Here is a 12736-nt window from a genome sequence, read left to right as displayed (position 1 = left end):
GCCACTTTGATTGTTCTTATTAAATTATAAGTTTCTCCATTTTTTTTTATATGTTTCTCAGGAAACATATTCATAATAATGACTCCCAGGTCTTTCTCATTTTCTACTTTTTTATTTCTTCTTCTCCCAAATTATATGATCCCACTATTCTTTTTTTTTTCCAAATTCCATTATACTACACTTCTTAATATTGAATTCCATCTCCAACTTCCTACTCCATTCCCCCTCTGTAGTGACTGTCTTCTTCAGTGTTCACTTTTTTCAACAATTTTGCATCATCTCCAAAGAAGCTCATATAACTTTCAATTCCTTTATCCATATCATTGATATATATAGCAAACATTATTTGGGCCAGAACTGTTCCTTGTGGAACACCACTTATCACTTCATCCCAATTAGATTGTTTGTTTCTCCTTTTTTTTTTTTTTTACATGCAAGAAGTCTTCCATCCACTACAGCAGTTTGTCCTCTATTCCTCCTGCAGTTTTTAATTTCTTAAGTAACTTCTTATGTGGCACCTTATCAAAAGCTTTTTTCAGGTCTAGAAATGCTCAATCGGCCCATCCATCTTTCTTGTAGTACATCTATTAGCCTTGAATAGAAACACATTAAGTTTGTGACCCATGATCGTCCTTGTCTGAATCCAAATTGCCTTGGATTTAGTACGGTTTTTTTTTTTTTTTTTTCCAAATGCCTTACCCATCTACTTTTGATAATTCTTTCACAAATTTTTGCTATCGTACTTGTTAGAGAGACCGGTCTATATTAGTAGGGTCTTCTTTGTTTCCCCCTTTATATATTAGTACTATATTTGCTCTTTTCCAATGTTTTGGAACTTTTCCTTCTTTCAATGAACTGTTTTAGTTCATTCCTGCATTCTCTCAAAATTCAGTTTGCTATTTCATCTGGTCCATGCGATTGTCTGACATTGAGATTACTCAAGTGTTTCATTATTTCATTCCTTGATACTTCTCTTTCATAGGGGGACTTTCTCCTCCCATTCCATGTCTCTAGGTTACATGTTCTCCCTTGTAAACACCGATTTAAAATGCTTATTCATAATTTCTGCCATTTCTATTTTCTCTGTGTATTCAACTCCTCCTTGCCGTAGTTTCTCTAATTCTTGTTTTTCAGTTTGTTGTTTACATATCTGTAAAATAGTTTTGGTTGATCTTTACATATTTCTATGACATCTTTTTCATACTTTCTCTTTTCTTTTCTGCACATTTGTACATATTCATTTCTATAACTAGTATATATTTTCCATTTTTCAGGTCTTTTGTCTTTTTTCCATTTTATTCAAGCTTTATCTCTTTTGTCTTTTAACTCCCTACATCTTTTGTTGTACCAGCACTTTACATATTCTTTTTCTTGCTTTTGCCTTGGGACATACTTTTCCACTCCTTTTTTCTATAAAAAAAAAATTCAAAATATTCCATTTCTCTTCTACTGTTGTTTCCTCCTTGTGTATTCTTTCCCAGTCTGCTTTTTGAAAGAATTCTCTGAATTTATATAAAAAAAATCATACATCAATCTTCCCTTTCTATACTGTTCATTTTTTCATGTATTTTTCCTCATTTAGTTCCAGTTCAACCAATATGTGGTCACTTTTACTTATTGATGTCTTATATTCAATTTTGTCCACTATTTCAGGTTCTGATGTGATTATTAGGTCCAGTCTCGATGGTTCCTCATTTCTATACCTAGTATTCTCTTGAATCCATTGCGTCATTGTATGTTCTATAATCATATCTAGTACATTTCCCCATAGGTCGTCTCCACCCTTTACTGTCATCTCTTCCCAGCAGATTTCTTTACAATTAAGGTCACTCATTATAACTATTCTTCCTCCATCTTCCATTATCTTATTTAGTGTTATCCTTGTGTCTTCTAACATACTTTTGTGTTCTCTCTCTTCCCACGAGGCCGTTTTAGGAGGCACATAATTTACTACAAACTTCCTGCTCTTCCCATCCCTGTTCTCCACTTCCATCATAATCATCTCTACTCTATTCTTTCCATATGTGACATTCCTCACATTTATATCCTTCTTAGTCAGGAACATAACTCCACCCCCTTGTTTTACCTCTCTGTTTCTAATCCAATAATTACATGCACCATGTCCTACACTGTTGGGTGGTAGTGGACCTTTTAATTTTGTCGCTACAATTCCCATTATGTCCGGTTCTTTTTCCTTTAGATAATCATTCAGTTTGTTCAAGCCTGTTATTAAGTCATCTATATTTGTGTAAGAAGCTTTTAAAAAAAATTTACTTCCATTGTGTTTTCCGTTTCCCTTCTGTTTTCCTCTGCTATGAACCATTTCACTTTCATATTCACTACTCTCCAATAGAATTTCTCTTTTTCTGTCTCTGTTCTTTTCTCGTTTTTTTTTCTTTAGCTTCTAGTCTTTTTGTCTTCTCATCCTCTCTTTCCTCTTCATTCAATTCTTTTTTCATCCATATCTTTATATATTGTTCAATGTCTGCTAGTTTCCCTGTTTTTGCTAAGATATTCTCTGCTGTCGTTTGTGACCTGAATTTAACCTGAATTGGTCTGTTCTTATCTGTATTCTATTTCCCGAGCCTATACATTTCTATTTACTTCCCTATTTCTGGTTCATCTTCTTGAACTACTTCTAATATATTATTTACTTTTTTCCTTTTCCTCCTTTATTCTTGTAGTCCTATTTAGATTATACTTCTCTCCCATCCCTAATCTAATTTTACATTTCTTTTTATCTGCTAAGCATCTTGCTATATTCTCCTTCTCCTTCATCACTTTAATAACTGTGTTTTCAGTTTTTTCTTTCATCTGCTGTTTCACTATACCTCTAAATTCAATTTTATTGTTCTCTTGTACTTTCTTCCAACCACTTACCTCTTTTGCTATGGACTTCTCTTTATTACTCCTCTTTAATTCCTCATTCTCTTAACTGTCTTTTTAATTCTACTATTTCTTTAGTTAGGTTATGATTCTCCTTTAATTCTTCCAGCTTATCAACTCTTTGAGTAAAACTTTATTTGGTTAAACTTGGCTTCCCAATTTTCATTCATTTTAGTTTCTCCCCTAAATTTACTAGTCGGGGGAGGTTGTCATTTCCTCCCTCATTAAATCCATGGAAATAGTTATCTTCACCTTCCATTGCACTGCTCTTATCTATATTTCTAATCTTTACATTTTTGCTAATCCCTTCGTCTTCATTATCATCTGGTCTCCGTTTGTTGACATGGCGTCTGCCTTCCTGGACCCAGTCTTCCCCTTCCTCATTTCCTTCCATTTTCCTCAGTAATCCCTCCCCTTCTCCTTTTTCATCACCTTCCCACTACACCACGAGCTTTCCCCTTCCCTATAAATACAACACAGGTACTTCCTTGTCGTTGTGATCCTCGAAATTCTTGGATAACTCCGGAGTCCGAACTTCGCTGCCACTTTGACGTGTGTGTGTGTGTGTGTGTGTGTGTGTGTACGTGTGCGTGTTCAATTTTGTAATAAACAACCATGGCTTCTATCATGGGGTACAATGCTGGGGCAAAGTGTTAAAAGACATTCCTGGAATGTATTAAAGAAGCTGAAATCAGGGTACGTTTTCTGCAAAAAATGGCAACACAAATTCAGCCAATGGTAACCCTATTGATCGTTGCCACTGTTTCCTAATAAGGGAGGGAGGGAGGGAGGAAGGTGTTGTATACCATCGCCAATAGCCAGAGTTTGTGTATAAGGGGAAGACCTTGTTGCCTCGGAGGAGTCTTGAGTAACAGAAACGATTAGTATTCTTGTTTGACGGCAGGCCAGTTTCCAATAACAGAATAAAGCTGCTTAACCAGAGGGGGGAGGGAGGGAGGGAGAGGGAGAGGGAGAGGGAGACTGGGAGGGAGAAGGAGACGGCGAGATGGGGAGAAGGAGATTGGGAGGGAGAGGGGGGAGGAGATTGGGAGGGGGAGGAGATTGGGAGGGGCAAAGAGAGGAGGAGGGAGGGAGAGAGAGAAAAAGAGGAAGAGAAAAAGGAGAGTATGTGAGAGAGAGAGAGAAAGGAGAGTATGTGAGAGAGAGAGAAAGGAGAGTATGTGAGAGAGAGAGAAAGGGGAGGATGCGAGAGAGAGAGAAAGGGGAGGATGCGAGAGAGAGGAAGAGAGAGAGAGAAGGATCAAGAAAGCTATTTGCAGATATTCTGTAGTATGTATTAATACCACCAAACTAGTATTTTAATTAAATTTCCATCATCTATCAAACACTCAATAATTGAGTAAATCCCATTTATTTATTTTTCTGTTATTCAATTATAGTTTCTATTAGTTCTTAACTAAACTTAAGAGCATTGAAAATCATTTTCATTTACAATCGGTTTTGGCTTCTGGGTACCATAATGAATGGCGTCTTGTATTAAATGTATTTCTTTAGGTCAAATATTTACAATTCTCTGAGATCGTAAGTCTTGTTGATGTCCTAAAATTAGGACTCAAAGTGCCTATAAATCCCTAAAAAGCGTCGATCACTAACATCCAACAGTGGAAAGAAACCTACATAACTAGAATATTCATAGTTACTGTTTTTGTACAGTCGCCGACAAAAATATATACCCCAGGTGCTATATCGGGGTTGCGCGAGCGAGCTTGGCTGAATAAATGTGGCAGCACACTACGCATTTCTCGATAGCAAGCTATTTGCTTTTCCTACTTCGTTTGAGTAGAAACGACCCCTGTTGAGATTTTTCGTTGTTGTTGTTTTTTTCCAAATGTCAAATTACTCTCGCGTCATAGAGTAAAAGGCCATTTACACGGTCGAACAGTTTGACAAACCCGGTTTGTCAGGCAAATGTTTGAAGTGATGTTTGACCGTGTGAATGGGGTATTTGGTCGTCAAACACGTTTGTCGAACGTGTTTGACAACCAAATACCCTATCCTCACGGTCAAACATCACTTCAAACACTTGTTTGACAAACCGGGTTTGTCAAACCGTTTGACCGTCTAAATGCCCCTTAAGAAGCTGATTGACGAACTAAGAGAAGTTAAATCTAGAATACAAATGTTAGACACATTGTTGAGATGTTCTTACGGAAGTTTAGAATATTGTAACAGATAAGCATATTAGCCTAGTGTGCCCGCACCTTAATGCACGGAAGATAATTACAATAAAACCGTATTTTACCTATTAAGCCAAAGAAAACGGGAAATGGTGCAAGAAGACATGTAATCAACTTTATATATATATATATATATATATATATATATATATATATATATATAATATTCATTTCTACTATCACACATCTTTTGTGAACAATTACACCAGCCGAACAGGAATGTCTCACTGCATCTTGAGGTGGTGGCACACTTGGCTAGCATGCTACTTGCTTTTTGCTACTTCGTTTGAGTAGGAACGACTTCGGTTACAATATTCTAGACTTCCGTAAGAACATCTCAACAATGTGTCTAACATTCGTATTCTAGGTTTAACTTCTCTTAGTCCGTCATTCAGTTTCTCAGCATAATATGACGCAAGAGTAATTTGACATTTGGAAAATTGAAAAACAAAAGATCGTAACCGAAGTCGTTTCCACTCAAATCAATTAGCAAAAGCAAGTAGCATGCTAGCGAGTAATGCCTAGCGTGCGGCCATCTTTACCACTCCGCTCGGTATGTACGCTAAAACATTACCTAACAAACAATAAAAACTACTTTTTTCCAAGTCGTTTCCACTTATAGATACCGCAGTAGTTTACGATGTAGGCTGACCTATTACGACCTAATCAATCTCATTTGTATCGTAATTGTTTGACATAAGAAATACCCTTATTATACCTTTGTCGAAGACACAAGCCAATATAGTACTCGGAAATTTAACCGAATTGTACATACAAGTTATGATGCATCAATAGCTAATTCACCTATACCTTCATAGGAATTAACAGATTTCCAGAATTTACTGTTAACGAATAAACAGGTCCTATATATACAGTACCAAAGCAAACATGGTACATCTGTGTTCCGTCCAACGTGTTAAGTCTTAACAAAGATTAACCCCCCCCCCCATGTGAAAGAAAGCGACAGACACCTTCTTCTTCGAAGAGAACAACATTTACCCCCTTTGCCGCTGTGACATGCTCTATATATATGTTTCTGGCTACACGCCAGACGATTCTTTATCCATTTAGGGGACAGGGCGGTGGAAGCGTTGCTGTAGCGAAGGGGTTAACGGTTCCTAACGGTTTTAACGGTTCGTGTGGGGAAATTCAAATCTCGCAACCCTACGTCATTTCTCCAATAATTCGAATCCGTACATTTATACTTTGAACTATATTCTCTAACGTCATTTCCTACTGTTCTGACTGTTTTATCTTATGTTGATGTATAAGGCCAAAGATTCTAATTTCATGGCTAAGGATTTTTTCTTTTCTGTTGAACATTTTTCAAGTTTAATTATCCAGACTCGTCAATTTGAGTCAATGTTAATGGGAAAATGCAATACTGATTTTTACTTTTGCCAAGTTTAACTTTACAGACTTTAATTGATTTTAGACAACGCAGGTGAAAAACTACAGAGCTCTTCGCTACTCCAAGTAGGGTTGATTTTACACCCCGTCCCAGCTAGAGGAATATCTGAAAGCCAGACAAATGGCGAAGCAATAAAGGAATTTGATAGTTCAACTAGCAATCGTTTCCATGTACAGGGTACGTGTCTGTCACGAGGGAAAACAAAGGAAAAGTGTACTAAAACCCAAACTATCTCAGTGTATCATCGCAATAAACGAAACGTAAACCATCTGCTCAAAGGAACACAGGCCAGTTTCCGACACAGCGAGGTGTCGGCCTTGCAGTTTCCGACACAGTGACGTGTCGGCCTTGCTGATGTCTTGTGTCTCACACACCTCATTTCCGACAACGACTGCGATATGTTGTGCTATTTAGACCGTGCAACGAACGCCCCCGTGCTTGCAATCCGTCATTGCAAATTTGCAACCGCAAGTCAGCCAGAAGGATATATTATCCTCCTGCACCGAGCTAAGGAATCCTTGAAGGATCCTTCTCTGTGATCATCTGACCTCTTAGATGCAAACGACTACAAACTTCTCCATTGTATCATTTTAGTTTAGTCTTTTAATTCCTTATCCGAGTGCGGTGCTGTAATTGCTGGCCCATACACAATGCCTAACTGCCCTACTAGCAGCTATCGTGTGAGCTACTTTGTTTCCTCTTTCGACTTGACGAAGATCTGCTTCACCTAGTGATGCCATATTAGTGATTATCGGATTTTGGTGAATCGGTTGCTTTTTTTCGTGTTACTGATGCACCTCTAAAAAAAGATCTTGTTCCGATGATTTTTTTTTTTTTTTTTTTTTTTTTTTTTTTTGTCTTCATGATAAAACGGACAAGGGTCTGGTTTTCATTGCCACCATCAACCACGACTCGTTCTTTTCGTGTGAAACGAACGCGTGGTTTCTGTACCATCATCATCATTACCATATCATCATTGTACCATCATCATATCATCATCACAGTTATCATCACCGAACACGGGTTTTACATACAGACCACCAACCACTCTACCCCCGTCATCCTCTCCCTCTCACCCTATCCCTCCCTCTTCATGCAGAGCATCTCTGATGACAAATCACAACTTCTGCCACTTTCGCTTCCACGTGTGTCAGCCAGTTCGCATCAACATCCACGCAAGAACACAATTCTTCCCCAACCGGTTTCATTTCCAACTTTGAAACCGCACAGCTAATCTAACCTAACATCACCTGACATGACCTAGCATGACAATACATTACTTGGAATAACCTGACCTCACCTGAAATGACCTGACATTACCTATCTAACCTAACGATTCAACCCAATCTTACATCACCTGACATGACCTAGCATGGCAATACATTACTTGAAATGACCTGACCTCGCCTAAAATAACCTGACATTACCTGGTATGACATGAAACCACCTAAAAGGACCTGGCATAGCCTGAAATGTCTTGTCATCACCTGAAATGACCTGGCAGAAACTGAAATTGAATTATCTTGCCTGAAATTACCTGACTTGACATGAAATCACCTGAAATGACATGACCTCACCTGAAATGACATGACCTCACCTAGAATTACCTGACCTCACCTAGAATGACCTGACCTCACCTAGAATGACCTGACCTCACCTAGAATGACCTGACCTCACCTAGAATGACCTGACCACCTAGAATGACCTGACCTAGAATGACCTAACATCGCCTGAATGACCTGACATTACCTCTAATGACCTGACCTCACATAGAATGACCTGACATATCCCAACCTCCTTTGACATGCCCTCAAACTTCACCAAATCAAGTGGGACATGACCTCGGATGAAAATCACACGATATGAAATCGCCGAGGTAAGAAATGTTTTTGCATCAATCACCTCTTCACTCGCTACACAATAAGCACAAGCTTTCAACTAGTAAAAAATAAATAAAAAATAAAAAAACAAAAAAGTGACTTAGAGCTCAGCCTCCAGATCTAATCACTTCTGAGAAGAGATTACTACGAATGTGTGGCAATTTGCTAATTCTGTTATAAGAACGAAGGCTTAGCGACGAGTATTTTACCTAATAAATAAATAATCTTACATTTGAGTTTTATTTCGGAGTTCCTCTCGGTAACAAAATGGCGGCGTTGTGGCAAACGTCAAGGCGTGACTTTAGTATTTTGTGTGATTCCTTTTGGTAACAATATGGCGGCGTTGTATTTTGTACTTTAGTATTTTGTGCCAATGAAGACTTAGCTAGTTTCGTATAATAAGATAAACTATAATAACGAAAATCTAGAACAGTGTTTTACTTGTAGGTCTTTTCAACGTCAGAATGACAACATTGTGGGAATGAAAAGATTCTAGAATTAAAATTGAACACATGCTAAAGTATTTTTTTCAAGTGTGTGTGTGTGTGTGTGTGTGTGTGTGTGTGTGTGTGTGTGTGTGTGTTTGTATGTGTGTGAATGAAGCGGTGGGGGTAAACCACATTAGGCTGTCGGACCCTGATGCGGATGTGCTGTGTCTTGCTGCATTGCACATGAGGAGCTAAGATGAGACGGGGGGAAAGGGTGATGGATGGGAGTGTGGTGAGTGGAGGGTGTGTGCATACCTTGGCTGATTGCCCTCCCTTATAATTGGGAAGAAGCCTTTAGGTATATATCTAGATATAGATAGAAACAAGATATGAACTGTGTAGAAACCACGATTCCATACAAAATGTAATCTTCTATAGACCTAGAATTCCCTGAAGTTGATGTCTACATTCCCTGATAAAATACAAAATCGGTTTAAAAAGATTTATCCAACACTTGAAAAATGCAACAGGAGTGTAATGTTACTTATGACCATTCATATATACCGATTAGCGAACTAAACAAGAGACTGTTGTCGGTTAGCTGGGGGCTGCGGATATCCACTAAGGGGCAACAGATGGATCGATTGAAGGAACTAGAATGAAGCAGCTCTAGTCCTACAAGAAATTTATATCTTTTCTAGAATGCAACGGGGAGACAACGTTAATTTTCAAAAAATGTTCTTCTCAAATTGGGTCACACCTTGTTAAAACCTTTGATCCACTTGAACACCTCTATTAGATCACTCCGCACCAATGTTAGTTGCTGACTTATTTACTTCAATACCAATGACCGAAAATGAACAAATAAATTAAGGAACAGACAAGTAAATAAAGACATAAACAAATACACAAGTAGAAAATAGATGAACAAAAAACACATACATAGATACATCACTAGTAAATAATAGATAAATGGAATAAACAGATAAATGAAGAATTAACTGGTACCTGAAACTTAGGTATATATATCATTTCCCGCAATAACCTCTACTTAAACTCAGAGACAGAAAATACCTGTGTTATGAAGACACACGATTGTTCATACTACGGGAATAAAATGTTCTTGTTATGAGACACACGATTGTTCATGCTACGGGAATAAAATGTTCTTGTTATGAAGTGAACAAAACATCCTTCGCGACCCAGGAAGAGTGACCAAGGATTAGAAGGATTGACATTTCGCCTCAAGGACCTTCAACCCACAAGGTTTGAGGCACTGAGGTTTATCCCTGAGCCTACGTCAACAAACCTGGTCTCTCGTCTATCTGTCGTTTTCTAAAACAGTCTCAGAACAACCGCTATTTTCTTCCTAAGTCTTTTCAATAAAACTGGTCATATTTTCCCCCCAAAGAGGTATAAGTATCTTAAACTAAAATAAACATACGAATATCTTTTTGTTAAACTAAAATGAAACAATATTTAGAGAAGTGCAGCTAGCGTGACCCACAAAATCTTGCACTTGACCTGCCCTGAGCTGAGCTGACCTGAGCTGAGCTGACCTGATCAGGCGGCCGCCCCCTCAAAGGATCGACAGAAATCCCGTGAAACAAAGCACAGGAATGACCCATTTTTTCTTTTTTATTTTGAGGCAACAAATATCCTTATCTATTTACAATACATACATATACATATTAAGGATATCTATTATAATTGATCAGTGAGCGAATCTCTCAAAAGTACGCATCACCTCTCAGATTTGATCAAACATAGCAAGTGCTCAAAAGTATAAGGTTGAGAATCTATGGCATAAAGATTTATCTGGGATTTTAATTACAATATTCTAAACATATTTAATAATAAGGATAAGGACCATGTTAGGTTGACAACGAAAATACGAGGAAGATCGTGGTTACCAATATAAAGAATTATTTGCAATATCAACACAGTCTTTCAGTAAAGATTACAAGTTAATCTTTGAAGTAGTTTGACAACTACATTAAAGCTGAATGTAAATCAAGACTCCTAACAGTCCATGCCTCGTAACCATACATCAAGGTGCAATTGTGCAAATGACACTTTCATTCTAAATTACTAAGAACTCCGTATATCTCTTCCAGGAGTCTAGTGCCGGGGTTCTCGACCCGCCTGTCGTCACCTATACGACCAAAAGTCGTCACGTATACGACCAAAAGTCGTCACGTGTACGACCAAAAGTCGTCACGTGTACGACCAAAAGTCGTCACGTCTACGACCAAAGGTCGTCACGTACACGACCAAAAGTCGTCACGTATACGACCAAAAGTCGTCACGTATACGACCAAAAGTTGTCACGTGTACGACCAAAAGTCGCCACCCACACAATCAAAAGTCGCCACCTACACGACCAAAAGTCGCCACGTACACGACCAAAAGTCGCTGCGCACACGACCAAAAGTCGTCACGTACACGACCAAAAGTCGCCACGTGTACGACCAAAAGTCGCCACGTGTACGACCAAAAGTTGTCACGTATACGACCAAAAGTCGCCACATCTACGACCAAAAGTCGTCACGTATACGACCAAAAGTCGTCACTTGTACGACCAAAAGTCGCCACATATACGACCAAAAATCGCCATATATACGACCAAAAGTCGTCTTGTATACAACCAAAAGTCGTCACGTATACTACTAAAAGTCGTCACGTATACGACCAAAAGTCATTACATATATGACCAAAAGTCGTCACGCGTACGACCAAAAGTCGTCACGCGTACGACCAAAAGTCGTCACGTGTACGACCAAAAGTCGTCTCCGTGGACCCATAGTTGTAAAATGGACCGTAATAATCCAAAAATCTAAGCCTCTAGATACAAGAATGTGGGTTTCACTTTGAGATGAACATTTAAAATGTTTCTTCAGTTTAGTTATATGCAGCGATCTACCAATTAGCCTTGCCCAAGGGAAACATTAACGTTTACAAATTGGGCCTAACCCAAGACACCTTACATGCTTTACCTTTATATATAAACGTTCAAGAATTAAAATTTATTTTTCCATAAGATCCTGTAAAGAGAATTATGTCACCTCTTTATTTTTAATCTAAGTTTAATCTTTATATTATCACCCATTTACTTATCTCATTATTTATAATTTAGCTTTATTTGTTTATTGTTATCATTCATTTATCTATTTATCTATTTGTTTATTTATAAACTCACCTCTATTTAATATCCTATTTACTTGTCTATTTACCTATGTAAACATTTTTGAAAAATTTAAAGATCAACTCTAACTTTTTTAATGATCAACTATGGAAATCATATCTATTTGTATGTTATAAGCTATACTTTTCTAACTTGTTCGGGTAAGCAAGTAACATGACGGGAATGTATGAGAGCTAGTTTAACAAATTTCAATGCTTTGGCTACAAAATAAAAAGCAATAATAAAATCCAATACACTAGCCTTCTCGCACACTTTCACCTTCACAATTTCAACAAATATTCAAGCAAATTATAACATTAATACTATATTCACAATAGAAGCAAATGGTTTGTGTATTAGATGAAGTTAATGCCACTAGAATTTAACCAGCGTAACCAATTGAAATCGTTATCATAGAGAATTACATTTAAACTCAAATTTCTTCTGAAGAAAACATAAAACAACGTACCTACATTTAAAAAATAAATAAATAAATAAATTATCAATATCCAACATATATATGCCTATAAGAAACGAAGAAATAATGATAATTATGCACGTAGAGAATTATTTTTTCCGGTAATATTTGTGTGACGTCATAGGGCAGACACGCGCATGCGCGGAGTCGGGTATATAAAGACGACGACATCCCAGGTCACTTCCAGTCGTGACTCAAGGAGTTGATAGTTCGTAGTTCACTTTTCGACCTCGATATCACAGCACAACCCAAAAACGAACGAAACTTAACA

General features: G+C 37.8%; 1 protein-coding gene across 1 annotated transcript in view; it reads left to right on the top strand.

Annotated features, from left to right (window-relative positions):
* The first annotated feature begins 12650 nt into the window (after positions 1–12650).
* The window catches only part of LOC143034500 (uncharacterized), a 43096-nt gene continuing 43010 nt past the window's right edge, over positions 12651–12736 (top strand). Inside the window, exon 1 of the mRNA XM_076200629.1 lies at positions 12651–12736. This exon is cut by the window's right edge and continues 2 nt beyond it. The gene's annotated coding sequence lies outside the window, so the exon portion shown is untranslated.

This window comes from Oratosquilla oratoria, chromosome 17, assembly GCF_046742065.1.
Source record: "Oratosquilla oratoria isolate Oo_2021 chromosome 17, ASM4674206v1, whole genome shotgun sequence".
Classification (NCBI taxonomy): Eukaryota; Metazoa; Arthropoda; class Malacostraca; order Stomatopoda; family Squillidae; genus Oratosquilla; species Oratosquilla oratoria.
This window is presented reverse-complemented; position numbering and strand designations above follow the sequence as displayed.